This window comes from Mustelus asterias, chromosome 2 (genome assembly GCF_964213995.1).
Source record: "Mustelus asterias chromosome 2, sMusAst1.hap1.1, whole genome shotgun sequence".
Taxonomy (NCBI): Eukaryota; Metazoa; Chordata; class Chondrichthyes; order Carcharhiniformes; family Triakidae; genus Mustelus; species Mustelus asterias.
Window position 1 is genome coordinate 157708978 of NC_135802.1, and position 15896 is coordinate 157724873.

The 15896-nt window shown below is 43.7% G+C and overlaps 1 protein-coding gene across 8 annotated transcripts in view; it reads right to left on the reverse strand.

Annotated features, from left to right (window-relative positions):
• The window catches only part of trak1a (trafficking protein, kinesin binding 1a), a 224102-nt gene extending 209492 nt beyond the window's left edge, over window positions 1-14610 (reverse strand). For 3 of the 8 annotated variants that reach the window (XR_013495641.1, XM_078199636.1, XM_078199605.1), the window contains exon 1: window positions 13974-14610. The gene's annotated coding sequence lies outside the window, so the exon portion shown is untranslated. Of the gene's footprint in view, window positions 1-13954 lie in introns of all 8 variants that reach the window. The other 5 variants (XR_013495642.1, XM_078199656.1, XM_078199613.1 and 2 more) reach the window with 3 other exon arrangements.
• Window positions 14611-15896: the final 1286 nt, after the last annotated feature.

Genomic DNA, 15896 nt, shown 5'->3' on the forward strand with positions numbered 1-15896 from the left:
ATGAAATAATTACATCTTGCATTGTTAACCCCAAGAGACCCTAGCCATGTGTAAATGTTTCCCTCATTTCAATAGAGAGAGTAAAATTCAAATTAAAAAATTATAGGGAAAAGAGAAATGTTTAAAAGTTTAAAGTTTATTTATTAGTGTCACAGGTTGGTTTACATTAACATTGCAATGAAGTTACCGTGAAAATCCCCTAGTTGCCACACTCCGGACTCTGATTGGGCTATCCAACAACAACGTGTTGTTATTTAGTCCCTTCCAAGGTGCTTCACAGGAGAGTTATCAGGGAAAAATGTTACAGCAACCACATAAGGAGATATTAGGACAGGTGACCAAAAGCTTGGGCAGAGAGAGCACTTTTAAGGAATATCTTAAAGGAGGAGAGGGGCGGAGGATTCTAGGGAGAGAATTCCATAGCTTGGGAAATACACAAGAGGCCAGAATTGGAGTAGCACAAAGATCTGAGGATCGCACAGCTGGATGAGGCAACAGAGGGCCGGGATCACGAAGGGATTGGCATGGTGGCACAGGCGGCGGCATGGTGGCACAGTAGTTAGCACAGCTGCCTCACAGCGCCAGGGACCCGGGTTCGATTCCAGCCTTGGATCACTGTGCGGAGTCTGCACGTTCGACCCATGTCTGCGTGGGTTTCCTTCGGGTGCTCCGGTTTCCTCCCAGGTAGCACACTCCGGAGTGTGGCAGTTAGGGGATTTTCACAGTAACTTCACTGCAATGTTAATGCAAACCTACTTGTGACAATAATAAATAAACTATAAATTTTTCCGGTACCTGTTCGGGTACACCGAGGGAGAATTTAGCACGGACAATCCGCCTAACCAGCACGTCTTTTGGACTGTGGGAGGAAATCGGAGCACTTGGAGGAAACCCACACAGACACGGGGAGAACGTGCAGACTCCACACACACACACTGACCCAAGCCGGGAATCAAACCCGGGTCCCTGGCGTTGCAAGGCAGCAGTGCGAACCACTGTGCTGCCAAAATATTGTTGACTGCAAAAAAAATGTTATCAATAATGTATGAATTATCATAGAGAATCATAACAGCCCTACAGTGCAGAAGGAGGCCATTTGGACCATCGAGTCTGCACTCGCCAGGTAAATCTCCCATCCCAGACTCCCAATACTTCAAGATCTTCTGCAATAGCATTCGACATCAACAAGCAGCAATAAATGTTTGCAGCCTTCTTGCTTTATAATTAAAAATGCAAAATACAAGACCACTTTACAAGTTCAGCAATCAGCAAACAGGGACAATCCTACAGAATCCTACAGTGCAGGAGGCGGCCATTCAGCCCATCGAGTCTGCACATACCTCAATCCCACCCAGGTCCTATCCCCACAATCCCATTCATTTACCCTAGCTAATGCCCCTGACACTAAGAGGCAATTTAGCATGGCCAATCCACCTAAACCAGCACGCTTTTCAGACTGTGGGAGGAAACCGGAGAAAACTCACCAAACACGGGGAGAATGTGTAAACTCCACACAGTGACCCAAGCTGGGAATCGAACCCGGGTCCCTGGCTCTGTGAGGCAGCAGTGCTAACCACTGTGAAGGAATGATCCGAATGGTGAAGGATTGATTCTATATTCCAATATATCAAATATTCATCATCTATAAATCCAAAGCAATTCAGTAGTACAAACAGGACAAATGATATCCTTCTCTACATTTCCCATTGGCTGGCATTCCACACTGATGCACTCATCTCTGTCGAGTGAATAAGGCTTTGTAACCTGTCCAGGTTATCCCTGGCACCATCCAACAGTTCTTCAAAGAACTCAGCAAACACTGACATCCTGGACCAGGGAATAAACCCGACATGGGAATGCAGTGAGGGCTGAAATTTGAACTTTGTCTCTTAACACACAACCATTGCCACCACCGGAATAATCCTGTGACCAATGCATATGTCCAAGAGAGTGTCCAGCCAACTTGGATTCACACTGGACATTAGACATCAGATGTGAAGCCAAGTGAGAGGGAAGGAGCTGGTGTCACACATCTTTGCTTCAGTACAGGAAGCAGGCATCAGTTCACACCCAGGGTCAGATCATATGAACACAACAGCAACAGTCTAACTCTCCTTTGAGTAGCAGGCCTAGTTTACTGGAGACTTTCAGGCAATCTCAGCAACAAGATTAAAATATTGTGAGAGAGAGACATGTTGCCAAAACTTTTTGTTTTGTACTCATCAGGACGAATGCAAGAATGCCAAATTTCAAATGACAACAATTTATATTGCAGGAGAAAAGGGTTGCTGATTGATTGGTTGACTCTGATTGGCGTTGCCATGAAAAAAGCAATGGTGAACTATAGGCTCCGCAGTTAAGCTCAGAGGTAATTTTTAAAAAGGTGTGAGGCTTTGAAAATCTTCCTTTTGTTTGCAAATAGATGTGTGCCACTTGTGACAAACATCAATGAACCAATGAGTCAATGAGCCACGTTGCCACCCAATCAACACCCCTTTTCATAGAATCCCAACAGTGCAGAAAGAAGCCATTCGGCCCATCAAGTCTGCATCAACTCTCCAACAGAGCATCCTACCCAGGCCCTTTACCCCCATGCATTTACCCCGCTAATTCCCCTAACCTACACATCCTGGGATTCTAAGGGGCAATATGGCATGATCAATTAACTTAACCTGTACATCTTTGGGCTGTGGGAGGAAACCAGAGCATTTGGAAGAAACCCACACAGACACGGGGAGAACTCCGCATAGACAGTAACCCAATTCTGGAATTGAATCTGGGTTCCTGGCACAGTGAGGCAGCAAGCTAACCACCGTGCCACCATTTTCTCTTGTAGTAAATATTGTTGTGGTTGTTTGAAATTTGACATTCCTGCATTTGTCCTGATGAGTGCAGGCTGAAAAGCTTCAGCAAGATCTCACTCTCTTTTTAGCAATTTTAAAGTTCTGCCCCACCAGAATGACTGCAGATTAAAAATATATTACTTTGGCGTATTTTGAAAATCTAGCATTAAATCTTTATCTTCTGTCAAGAACTAGCTAGCCATATGCATTCCAAAAGGGTTATAATTTCAAACTAAAACCAGTGTAACCTTTGGATTAAAAATGATCTCCGAATTAAGAAAAAAGATTTAGAAAGTGTCAGGGAGAAAGATAAATGACCCATCTTTATCGTTCATGGTTGTCATGGCAGCCATCTATTGACATTGAACAAGGTGAATCAAATCTAAAGCCGTGAAAGTATAAAGTATCGAAGAGAACGTTTTCTTTTGCTATTGTTTTAGCAACTGAGAAGGAGACTTTGATGTTGTGGATTATGTGCCATTGACACGCAAATCTTTCCACAGACATTCAGCTGCGAAAAAAATTCCCAAAAAGCCAGAGGAATAATCTATTCTCACAACTACTTTTGTTTACTTCAAATTTAACTATTCCGAGATCAATTCCGTTCTGCTATCAAACTGCTTATTGTTTTGCAACCTGCTGGACTTAATAAACTTGCCTAAAAATAGAATTTTGCAAAGGTCATTACACAATTCAAATCAAAGTACAGTTGGGCCTGTCACAACATATTGACATCTGATGTGGCTCAACTTCACTTTGAGAAGCAGAAATTATTCTAGTATGGACTGAATCCAGTTCCCTTAAAAACAAACAGATCAGCTGAGCATTACACTGATCATTTAGCATAAACTATCGATTTTCTCTCCAACCAAGCCCAAACAACAAGACCACACAGTGGGAAGGCAAAACAAGTAGAAGCCAGGAACTTATTCAATTGTTTCAAACTATTACACCACAGCGAGGTTTGCAAATGGTAGCTTTCAGACCTAGGAGGCACAATGGTTTGCACTGCTGCCTCACAGTGTCAGGGACCCGGGTTCGATTCCGGCCTTGGGTGACTGCATGGAGTTTGCACGTTCTCCCCATCTGCATGGGTTTCCTTTGGGTGCTCTGGTTTCCTTCCACAGTGTGGAGATGCCAGCATTGGACTGGGGTAAGCACAGTAAGAAGTCTCACAACACCAGGTTAAAGTCCAACAGGTTTATTTGGTAGCACAAGCTTTCGGAGCGTCACTCCTTCTTCAGGTAAGTGAGGAGTTGTGTTAACAGGCATATGTATACACAAACTCAATTTACAAGATAATGGTTGGAATGCAAGTCTTTACAGGTAATCAAGTCTTTACAGATACAGACAATGTGAGTGTAGAAAGGGTTAAGCACACAAGTTAAAGTGGTGTGTATTGTCTCCACAGTAAGAAGTTTAACAACACCAGGTTAAAGTCCAACAGGTTTATTTGGTAGCAAAAGCTACCAAATAAATAATTGGTAGCTTTTGCTACCAAATAAACCTGTTGGACTTTAACCTGGTGTTGTTAAACTTCTTACTGTGTTTACCCCAGTCCAACGCCGGCATCTCCACATCATGTATTGTCTCCAGCCAGGACAGTTAGTGAGATTTTGCAAGCCCAGGCAAGTCATGGGGGTTACAGATAGTGGGACATGAACCCAAGATCCCGTCTTGGGATGAGGCCATCCTCATGTGTGCAGAACTTGGCTGTCAGTTTCTGCTCAGCGATTCTGCGTTGTCGGGTCGTGAAGACCGCCTTGGAGAACGCTTACCCGAAGATCAGAGACTGAATGCCCGTGACTGCTGAAGTGTTCCCTGACAGGAAGAGAACACAATCTGACCTGGTTATTGTTGAGCGGTGTTCATTCATCCGTTATCGTAACATCTGCATGGTCTCGCCAATGTATCATGCCTTGGGGCATCCTTTCCTGCAGCGTATCAGGTAGACAACGTTGGCTGAGTCGCAAGAGTATGTACCGTGTACCTAGTGGATGGTGTTCTCACGTTCTTTCCACAGTCCAAAGATGTGCAGGTTAGGTGGATTGGCCATGCTAAATTGTCCTTCAGTGCCCCATGATGTGTCGGTTAGATGGATTAGTGAGGTAAACATATGGGAGTGGGGGAACTTTCGGCAGGACCGGAAGATCCCGGCAATGGGCGAGACCAGGAGACTCCAGCCAAAAAGTGTGGTAGAAGTTTGGAATTCTCTACAAGTGACAATTGATGCTAGATTAACTACTGATTTTAAATTTGATTGGCTAATAAAAAGAAAATCTATGGTATTACAGAATTTTGGGAAAAGTGGGTGTATGGGATTAGATTGCAGGGTAACCATGATCTAATTTAACATGAACCATGCCCTCCACCTGTCTCTTTGGGTGGGATGGAAGGTGGTCACATTGTGGCATGTGAAGCACAAAGTGCCCATTCTCTGTACTTGTTGACCTACCAATATTATTTTCGATGCTACAAGTGAGTACATTTTTCTAAGCAATGCTAGGACCCTATTCATCAGGGAAGGTGATCGATAAAGTTTGGCCAATAGCTCCCAGACAAATGTACATTTTTTTTACAAGTTGCTACAGAGAACATTTTGTAAACTACTGCACTAAGAGGCGATGAACTGGAAATAAAAAGAACTGCTGCTACAGTTGGCAAAAGGATAGCGCTCTGTGCTATTTAAATAAAATAGCAAACAGATTATTGAGCACAAGTCATATGATGATTGCCGTTAGTTAGCAACAAACCAAACATAGGGTGAAAAATTGTAAAGCATTTGTCTGGACTATTTCCAGCAAGCAACCAACACTCTCCATACAAGATAGGACTTTGGACAGTCAGTGATCATTTTTATGAGATTTCTGCCAATGAACATTTGCGTAAACATGAGAAGTGTTCATTTAAAAACAAAAAGGATGCTTCGTGCCTACATAGACTTTTCCAAACAAAATCTCGCATCAACTGATATTGCACAGCCACATTTACAGTCATGGCAAGACTGCTCATGTTCTCTGGAATCTGCCCCTTTCCCATTTTGGGCCAGGTTTTAGAGCAATACAAGGAACAATTGCTCACAAAAAGTTGTTCAAAAGTCATAGCTGTGACTAACATTCTGGCTGAGGACCTCATTGCTCACGAGGGGAAAGGCAAGCCAGCAATGCAAACGCAGCATTGCTGATTTATTTTGGCAGACGGAGCGCTGGAGGAGGAGTCCACCCAGGAATAAAATGGTTGCCCGCAGTCCTCATTTACATTTGCTGCTTCTCACACTGTGCCTCACATCAGCACAGAGCAAAGAGGTCCTCAGTCTGCTATTCCCAAGGTGCTGGAGGTGAGAACACCATTCCATTGATATTACCGTGCAACCCTCGAAATTGGAAGCACTGTCACCAGTATTAGAACATAAATGTGGCATTTCAAAGAGATCAAAAAATTTAGTTTATTCTAAAAAAAAATCAGAATGTCAAACAATAACAAAAGTTTAGAAAAAAAGTAACTCTTCTGAATGTGAAACAATCTCAGTTGTTGATAACTCTTATTGGAATAATAAACTGCATCTTCCTATCATTTGTGCCTACATTACAGGAAGAAACTTGTATCTGGAGCAAAGATACTCAAGCAAATACTCAAATGTTCATTGTGTCATGCACAAAAATGTTGGAGCTCACCATTCAGTTTATCTGGTTTCGTCACTTCCATAATTTTAGTGATTATATAATGTTCACCTGAAGTCCCAAAGAAATTTGTTGATGCTTCTGTATTAAATATAGTTCGATGTTTCCACATTTTACCACCTTCCAGTGGGAATCCAAATTCAGAATTCTTCACATGGGAATATAATTTTTCCCCGAGTATTTTACTGATGATACACCATCAGGTGTAGTCTGATGGGACACCTCTGGTTTGCTTATACTTAGCTCGGCCAAAATAGAAAAAAGATAACATGAAAATCAATATATTTTCAGGGAGAAGCCGTTAAAGCTCAGAAGCATCAACAAATGTCCTTGGGACTGCAGGTGAACTTACATAAATCACCAAAACTGGTGAAGTGAATGGCAAACTCCAACATTTTTGTGCATGTCATAGGATTGGGTTTGCCCCAGGTACGTAGAAACATAGAAACTAGAAGCAGGAGTCGGCCATTTGGCCCTTTGAGCCTGCCCCGTCATTCATTTTGATCGAATTCAATATCCTGATTCCCTCCTTTCCCCCATATCCCTTTAGCCCCAAGAGCTATATCTAATTTCTTCTTGAAATCACACAACGTTTTGGCCTCCACACATGCACAACTCTCTAGGTGAAGAAACTTCCCCTCACCTCAGTTTTAAAAGGTTTACCCCTTATCCTCAAACTATGACCCCATGGTTCTGGACTCCCCTACCACTGGGAACATTCTTTCTACAAGTGTTAAGTCTGAGACGACTGGGGGGGGTGGCGGTGTAGAAAGAGTTCCAAAGAACTCACATGAAAGGCAAGCCAAAGGACCAATAGGGTTTATTTCATTAATTGTACTCCTCGCTCTCCAGCCCTCAACTGGTTGTAGAGGCGGATTCCTGGGCAGGTCGCCCCTTGCTCTGGGTCACCTGACCCATCCTCTAAAAAGGGGCTACATAACAAGTTTCTTCATGTAAATACAAAGGACAGGAAGATATAGTTTATTATCCCAATAAGAGTTGACTGCCCCAACAACATCTTAGCCAAGACGACCCAATGGATCTTCCCCTTTGCTTTTAAATGATGTCATAGTTGAAGAAAAACCTCTAAATATTGCAGCTTAAATGTCAGTTAAATAAAATGCACCAACCCCAATTTAGCAGCTTCGCTCGCAACATTATTTGGTTTGAGACACAAATTAAATGTGTTCAAAGCAAGGTCACTAGTGCATCCAGAAACAAACAATAATAACGTACACCATGACCACATTATCCCACAGTACTACTGTCTTAACCATTCAACAAACAAAACAAAACCAAAACACCACAGGCTTTGCTCACAACATATGCCTGCCTCCAACAAAACTTTCTGTTTGTGGCTTCCTCAGAGAAGCAGAATTATGTTGACTGGTGAAAAATATTGCAGCGTTCAAAAGTAAATTGGTTTGCAACTTCAAAAGCATCCACAAACAGAATGCATCCAAATTTAAAGGCACTGCAGTTGAATTAGTGACGGCAGTTGGGGTAAAAGTTGAGAAGGACAAGGCACATGAATCAAAACTACATTTTGTTCAACTACCTGATATTTAATAGCTAAAATGCTTCTGGCCAGGAACGTCAATGCTGTCACTTGGTATGAGGGCAGCACAGTGGCTAGCACTGCTTCCTCACAGCACCAGAGACCCGGGTTCAATTCCCAGCTTTGGTCACTGTCTGTGCGGAGTCTGCATGTTCTTCCCATATCTGCGTGGGTTTCCTCTGGGTGCTCCAGTTTCCTTTTGAAAGACGTGCTGGTTAGTGCATTGGCCATGTTAAATTCTCCCGCAGTGTACCCGAACAGGTGCCGGAGTGTGGCGACTAGGGGATTTTCACAGTAATTTCGTTGCAGTGTTAATGTAAGACTACTTGTGACACTAATCAATAAACTAAAACTACTGTCTCAGAAAAAAATAAGCACAGTTCATGATTTTGCATTCTTGCACAAGAATATATTCCTTATATACAAGTTTTAAAGTGGTTTCAATGTAACTTTGCCATCAAAGTTTAGGAAATGAAGAGCAATACATAATTCCAGAAACACATCATATCTCAAAAGATATCACAAGAGGCAGGAAGCTATGGATTGCCTGCAACCAACCACACTGGTCGCTGGAGATCAACATTCTTCCAGCCATGGCCAGGGCAAGCTCTCAAAAATAGTTGCAAGGCCAATGTTGTGATTTATACACTGGTGGTCAAGATCACTCTTCATCCAGCAACTGGTATTTATATAGTACCCTTGACATAGTAAAGGATCCCAAGCCGCTCTATAGGGTGGTTATCTAATAAAATTTGACACCAGATGATTTTCCGACAGATGGCAAGAGGTAAATTTTAAAGAGAATCTTGGAGAAGGGACACAGGGAGGTAAATGGAGGAATTTTCAGAGTTTAGGACCTAGGCAGCTGAAGGCACAAGGTGATCCAAATCAGGAATGTGCAGGTAGCCACTCACCTGATGAAGGAACAACGCTCCAAAATCTCGTGATACCAAATAAACCGGTTAGACTTTAACCTGGTGTTGTGAGACTTCTTACAGATAGCAAAAGATGGAGGAGGGAGGAGCACCAATCTTTCAAAGATTTTTGGGGCTAGAGGAGATTACAGATATCGGGAGGTTCAAAGCAATGGAGTGATTTGAAAACATGGATACAAATTTTAAAATGGCAGCATTGCCAGACCAGGATCCAATGATGGTCTGTGAGCACAAGGATGAACAGAATTGTTTTTTTGAGTTAGATTATAGGCAGCAAATTTTATGTAAAGTTTACAGAGAACACAATTGGAATATCCAAATCCAGAGGCAACAAATGGATAGATTAGGATTGGAGCAGATGAGCTGAAGCAGAGGCAGAGATGGATAATATTATAGAGGTGAAATTAGACAGACTTGGTGATATGATATGCCTGACAAAAATATTTTCTCCAATCATTGCCAAGCCTGACTTTGATTCTAGAAAATTGAACTTATGGAGGTGGGCAACCAAATTATTTTTCCAATGTATCTATGGGCTTCAAAGAGCCGAAAGTTTTTTAAAAAGTGTTTCAATGAGGACTTGGTGGGCAGCTGACAATTTCTCTCTTATAAAGTACATGGTCAACTTTTCATAGAATTCCAACCATATGGTCATTCAGCGCATTGAGTCTGCACCGACTCTCCGACAGATCTACTTACCCAGGCCGGATCCCCATACTTACATGCTAATCCCCCTAATTTACACATTTTTGGACATTGAGGGGCAATTTTAGCAGGGCTAATCCACCTAGCCCTGCACATCTTTGGAGTGTGGGAGGAAACTGAAGCATCTGGAGGAACCCACACAGATATGGAGAACATGCAAACTCCACACGGTCACCCAAGGCTGGAATGAAACCCAGATCTCTGGCTCTGTGAGACAGCAGTACTAACCACTTTGCCGCCCCCGTAATTTTTTTTGGCCCGTTTTTATATCAAGCGCCATTTTTGATCACAGTGCAGAGAGGAGCACCTACTACAAGGACTTTGCCATGTTATAATCCAATTAATAGGTGGTATTTAGAAACAGTTTCGGTCAGACATCCTTCCTACCCTCACCTTCAGTTCATAAAAAGCCAGAGAATTTTATCAGCCTGGCATTTTCTTTTTAAAGGGATGGCACGGTGGCACAGTGGTTAGCACTGCTGCTTCACAGCCCCAGGGACCCGGGTTCGATTCCCGGCTTGGGTCACTGTCTGTGTGGAGTTTGCACATTCTCCACATGTCTGTGTGGATTTCCTCCGGGTGCTCCGGTTTCCTCCCACATGCTGAAAGACATGCTGGTTCGGTGCATTGACCCGAATGGGCGCCGGACTGTGGCAACTAGGGGAATGTCACAAGTAACTTCATTGCAGTGTGAATATAAGCCTCACTTGTGATTAATAAATTAACTTTAAAAGAATCGAGAATATTTAGACAGGTAATTACACCCATCTGCAGAATCTCTTTTTCTGCCAGATTATCTGGACCACGTTGAATTTGATAAAATAATTAATACAGGCCATTTGTAAAGATATTACTCAGCGCAAGACTAAATCTAGATAACTCAATGACTCATACAGCTCACAAAAGTAATAGATTGAATTTGTGTTGAATTAGCTGATCCCTATTCTGCTCTTGCAATCCAAAAAACCCTTCTGGAAAGCATGTACCTGGTTGTCGGGGTATGCACAAAATACTGGGACCCTACAGCCAAACAGTCCACTGACACTCACTATCTTAGCTGACACATCACTCATGGCTGGCACTGATGGCACCTTGTATCTTCTGAAAAGATCACCTTCAACTGCAGGCTTTTAAATGAAGCGTAAGCTAGCGGATTTTTTTTTTCAATAAATGAGTTGAGTTCTGGACTCCGCCTCTACCAAACATTTGCTTCCTTTAATCAACGTCATTAGAATAAGTCTGTTGCATGCTTGCTGAAGGAGAACCGTGTGTAAAGAAAGAGCGTTGTGAAACATGTGTTGTGCCATTCAGCTCCACATCACTTCATTATGCTTTCTTCCTTGTAGATGTATGTAACTTACTGGGTTACAAACACAAGGGTTTTATTAATGCTAAACATTATCGTGAAAATATAAAAAGGGTCAGCTTTTCTGTACGCTCTCACACGCACCAGTAGGCAGTTATTATATCCTTTTGTAGGTCTAAAGTGGCTTTCAGCAGCTCCTTGACTTTGGGGGGGGGGGGGGGGGGAGGAGAGAGAAAAAAGGGAAGCAGACTTGTCACTTGCAGACATTTTCAGCAAGGGGAGCAGAATGATTGAATCCTGAATGAATGATTTCCCTTCCCCCACTACTCAACCTGTTCATGGCAACTGCATCGCCTCTGTGTAAATGGAAGCTTTCTATCCCCACATCACCTCAGCAGAAAGCAGCTCAGTCATGACTGGGCACCGAAGCAGAACATTCCAAACCTCAGCTGTTAACCTGTCGGGGTTAGCCGAGGAACCTGGGCTCTGCTGAATATACGCCCTTCCCCTTCAGGCGGTGAAGGTCAGCGGGGTACACAGCAAAACGGCGGTTCCTGCTTTCCTGTGTCATTGCAACGTGCTGCACAAACATCACAAGGCAAAACAAAATGAGATTGGATGGAAAGACAAGCTCAAATTTCAACCAGGCAACTGCTCGCATGTCTAAGTGGATTTAAAAAGAGCCCGTTTAACATTAGGATTAGCCAGAACTCACCAAAAGGGTCATTTAATTTAATTAGTACTCTGCTGTGTTTGCACACACAACATATACACATGCAAGGAGGCCATTCAGTCCATACTGTCTGTGCTGGCTCTCTGCAAGAGCAACTCAACCAGTCCCACTCCCCTGTCCTTCCCCCTTAACACTGCAAATATTTTCTCAGATAGCTATCCAATTCCCTTTCAGAATGTCACGATTGAATCTGCCTCCCTGGCAGTGCATTCCAGATCCTAATCACCCATGAAGGTTCATCCAGATCGTTTCTTTTGCAATCCAGCTTAAATTTGTGTTCCCTTGTTTGCGTCCCTTCCATAGTAAGAAGTTTAACAACACCAGGTTAAATTGGGGTTTTAACCTGGTGTTGTTAAACTTCTTACTGTGTTTACCCCAGTCCAACGCCGGCATCTCCACATCATGCGTCCCTTCCACCAGTGGAAACATTTCTCGCTATCTGCTCTGCTGGAACTCGCATACTTTTGAGCACCCCTGCCATATCTCCTCTCAATCTTCTCTAAGAAGGACAACCCCAGCTTCTCCAATCCAGCCGTGTAACTGAGGTCTCTCATTCCTGGAACCATTCCCAGTGATTTTTTTTTGGCACGCTCTTTAATGCTTTCATCGTTGTCTTTTCCAGTTCTCTGTCTGAAGACAGGTCCAAATAACTATCAAAATATCCCCCAAAAGGTAAGGCAAAGAGGCAGGTTCCAAATTCAGCCCTGCTGGAACAGGTATCAAACACAGTGCTATCGGCACCAATCTGACCAAGATCAGCTTTCCATCCAAATCAGACTCTTCAGGAGGCTGGTTGACTTGAGTTGTTGTGGCGACATGTTCTTTTACACGCATGTTGTAGTCTGGAACTATGGATAGTGATGGTAGAGGCTCCAACCTCTTGCCATCACATGGCTGACCAGGAATCTCTCCTACTCTTACCGCCTGTCATTGGCACATGTTGGAAGGATTTGCAGGTCGACACTCAGCCTGTTTGGTCAAGTAATGAACGCACCTTTCTTGTCCATCAAGTCCTGGAGTGGGACTCGAAGCAAGGAGTCTCACAACACCAGGTTAAAGTCCAACAGGTGTAGTTGACAGCACTAGCTTTTGGAGTCTCAAGCTCCTTGGAGGCTCAGAGGCAGGGACGTGACCACTGCGCCACAAGACCTCGGTCTAATGCCTTTGTATCATTTCTAAAAATGTGGTGCCCAGAATTGGAGACAATGGGCAGGATTCTCCGGTCTTGTCCATGTTGGGACCCCGCTGTGGGCAAGAATGGAGAACTTGGCATTCTAGCCAAAATTCCATCCACTTTCAGCAGCACCGGAGAATCCCAGCCACGATCAAGGACGGCAGATTTTGACCTGTACGCCAACTGAGGCCAAAGCACTGAAGATTCATCACAACATCCTTGCTTTTGTACTCTACACCTCCATTTATAAAGTGATTTAATTTTGATTTCATTTGTCACATGTATTAGCATACAGTGAAAAGTATTATTTCTTGTACGCTATACAGATAAAGCATACCATTCATAGAGAAGGAGAGAGTGCAGAATGTAGTGTTACAGTCATAGTTAGACTGTCGAAAAAGATCGAGGTAGGTCCATTAATCCTTATGCTTTAGGAACCATTCAACCATTTGTGCAGAAACATATTCATGGCAGAATATGGAGTGGAAGATTGCAGAGGTCTGTACATTTCAGTTGCGAACCACACCAATACTGCGAGATTATAATCTCTTACAAAACCACCCTCCCCAGCCGCAAAGTAAGCAATCCAGATGTCACTTCCGCGGCAAAGGGGGAATATTTTCCTCGCTGGAGACCCCATTGTGCAACCATCTCTCAGCTCTCCCCCCTCGTTACAATTAAGCTAACAGGACTGCCAGGGAACAATGTTGCATTTTCACCATGGCTCTCTTTAAACATTAAATAACAATTCGCCCCAAAGACAATTGACAACTGGGGGGAGGGGGAGGAGGAACTGTATTCTCCTCCCCACTCCCCTCCCCCCCAAAAGAACACAAACCAGCCCTCTCAATTCACCGGTTATCCCTTGTTACTGCTGCCCTATCAGCCAGCCTCCAATTGTTCAGCATCTAGCAGAGTGAGAATCCGGAATCCCTCCCGGTCATTGAAATGAAGGGCTCTACTGCCTCTCCAGATGGTTTCCAGCCTCTGCAATGTACACCATAAAGTCTGAATTTAGACACACAACATTCACACTTACTGTTTGCCGAGGGAGAGAATTCTTGAACAGAATTAAGTCTGGTTTTTTTCTTAGTGCAGTCCTCGCCGACTTCTCCAGTGCTGCTCTTCTCCTCCCACCCCCTCTTTGTAATGCCTGTTTTGCCAAGAGACAGCCGGTGACTTTGTGGTGCGAGTATAATTCCACTTGTCTTCTTGCCCCCTCTGGATCACTCACTCATCTTTCTTAGAGCCGCCTGTTTCCACCTCCCAGTCTTCATATATGTATATATATATATTCTCTCTCTCGTTTCCTTTCCTCTGTCTCTGTGCGGACGCTATCACAGCATCAATGACTGCATGGAACAAGCCGGCTCCATTCACTTGGCTTGTTAGTGCGAGGGAGCGCCGCACTTCCTCCCTGAGCCAGCGCTCCGCCCCTGCAGGAATCACTCGCTCTCTCTGGCAGCTGCCAGACTTTTCATTTCCCCAGCACAACGTTAGACAGCTCCTGTCCTTGCCTCCTCCATGCTGTGGGATCTCTATCTCCCCCCCCCCCTCTCTCGCTGTTACAAGGCGGAGACTACACTCAAAAGAAGGTTACGTCAGCTAATACTCTATTCAGAGAGGGGAGGGAAGTGAAACTTGTCTCTCTCTCTCTAATCAACTCCAGGCGCAGCCCTTGTTAGGAAACCGTTGTCTATTTCCCCGCCTCCCCCACTGAAAATATCCTCTTTCTTTTGGCTTGTTGGTCCATTTCCTCCCTGTTGCGTTGATGCCAACAATACTCATCTGATACAAAATCCAACTAGACAACTAATGCCTGGAAGAGCCTTTTTAAAAGTTAAATGTACCACCTTTAGCATAATAAGAACTAGGAGCAGGGGTAGGCCATCTGGCCCCTGGAGCCTGCTCCACCATTCAATAAGATCATGGCTGATCTTTTTGTGGACTCAGCTCCACTTACCTGCCCGCTCACCATAACCCTTAATTCCTTTATTGTTCAAAAATGTATCTATCCTTGCCTTAAAAACATTCAATGAGGTAGCCTCAACTGCTTCACTGAGCAGGGAATTCAAAAGATCCACAACCCTTTGGGTGAAGAAATTCCTCCTCAACTTAGTCTTAAATCTGCTCCCCCTTACTTTGAGGCTATGCCCCCTAGTTCTAGTTTCACCTGTTAATGGAAACAATCTCCCTGCTTTTATCTTATCCATTCCCTTCACAATCTTATATGTTTCTGCAAGATCTCCCCTCATTCTTCTGAATTCCAATGAGTGTTGTCCCAGTCTACTCAGTCTTTGTTTTGGACGTGTGCCCCCCCCCCCCGAATCATTTTAATTTATACAATGCAAAGCAATTGGTTAAAAAATGTATTTTTTATTGAAAAGCTGTGTCTTCCAAATCTATCTTTAATTGTCCAATGTTTCTCTCCCAGACTGCAAGGACAATGCAGGCTTGATTGATTGTTGTCCAGATGATGCACACAGCTGGCACCTGAGTCCAACATGGTAACGCTAATGTCATTGACCTTGAAGGTAGCAATGCATTACTCACAGATGGAGAGTGAGAGAGAGACCAAGACAAAAGATTCAAAATGAGTTAATTATTTACTGGATTTATTATTTAATAAATCATAGAATCCCTCCAGTATAAAAGGAGGCCATTCAGCCCATTAAGTCTGCACCGACCACAATCCCAACCAGGCCTTTTTCCCATAACACCACATATTTACCCTGCAAATCCCCCTGACACTAGGGTCAAATTAGCAGGGCCAATCAACCTTGCCATACATCTTTAAACTGGGAGGAAACCAGAGCACCCCGGGGGAAACCCACGCAGACACGGGGAGAATGTGTAAACTCCACACAGGCAGTGACCCAAGGCCAGAATTGAACCCCAGTCCCTGGTGCTGTGAGGCAGCAGTGCTAACCACTGTGCCACCATGACATGGATGGTGTAGATA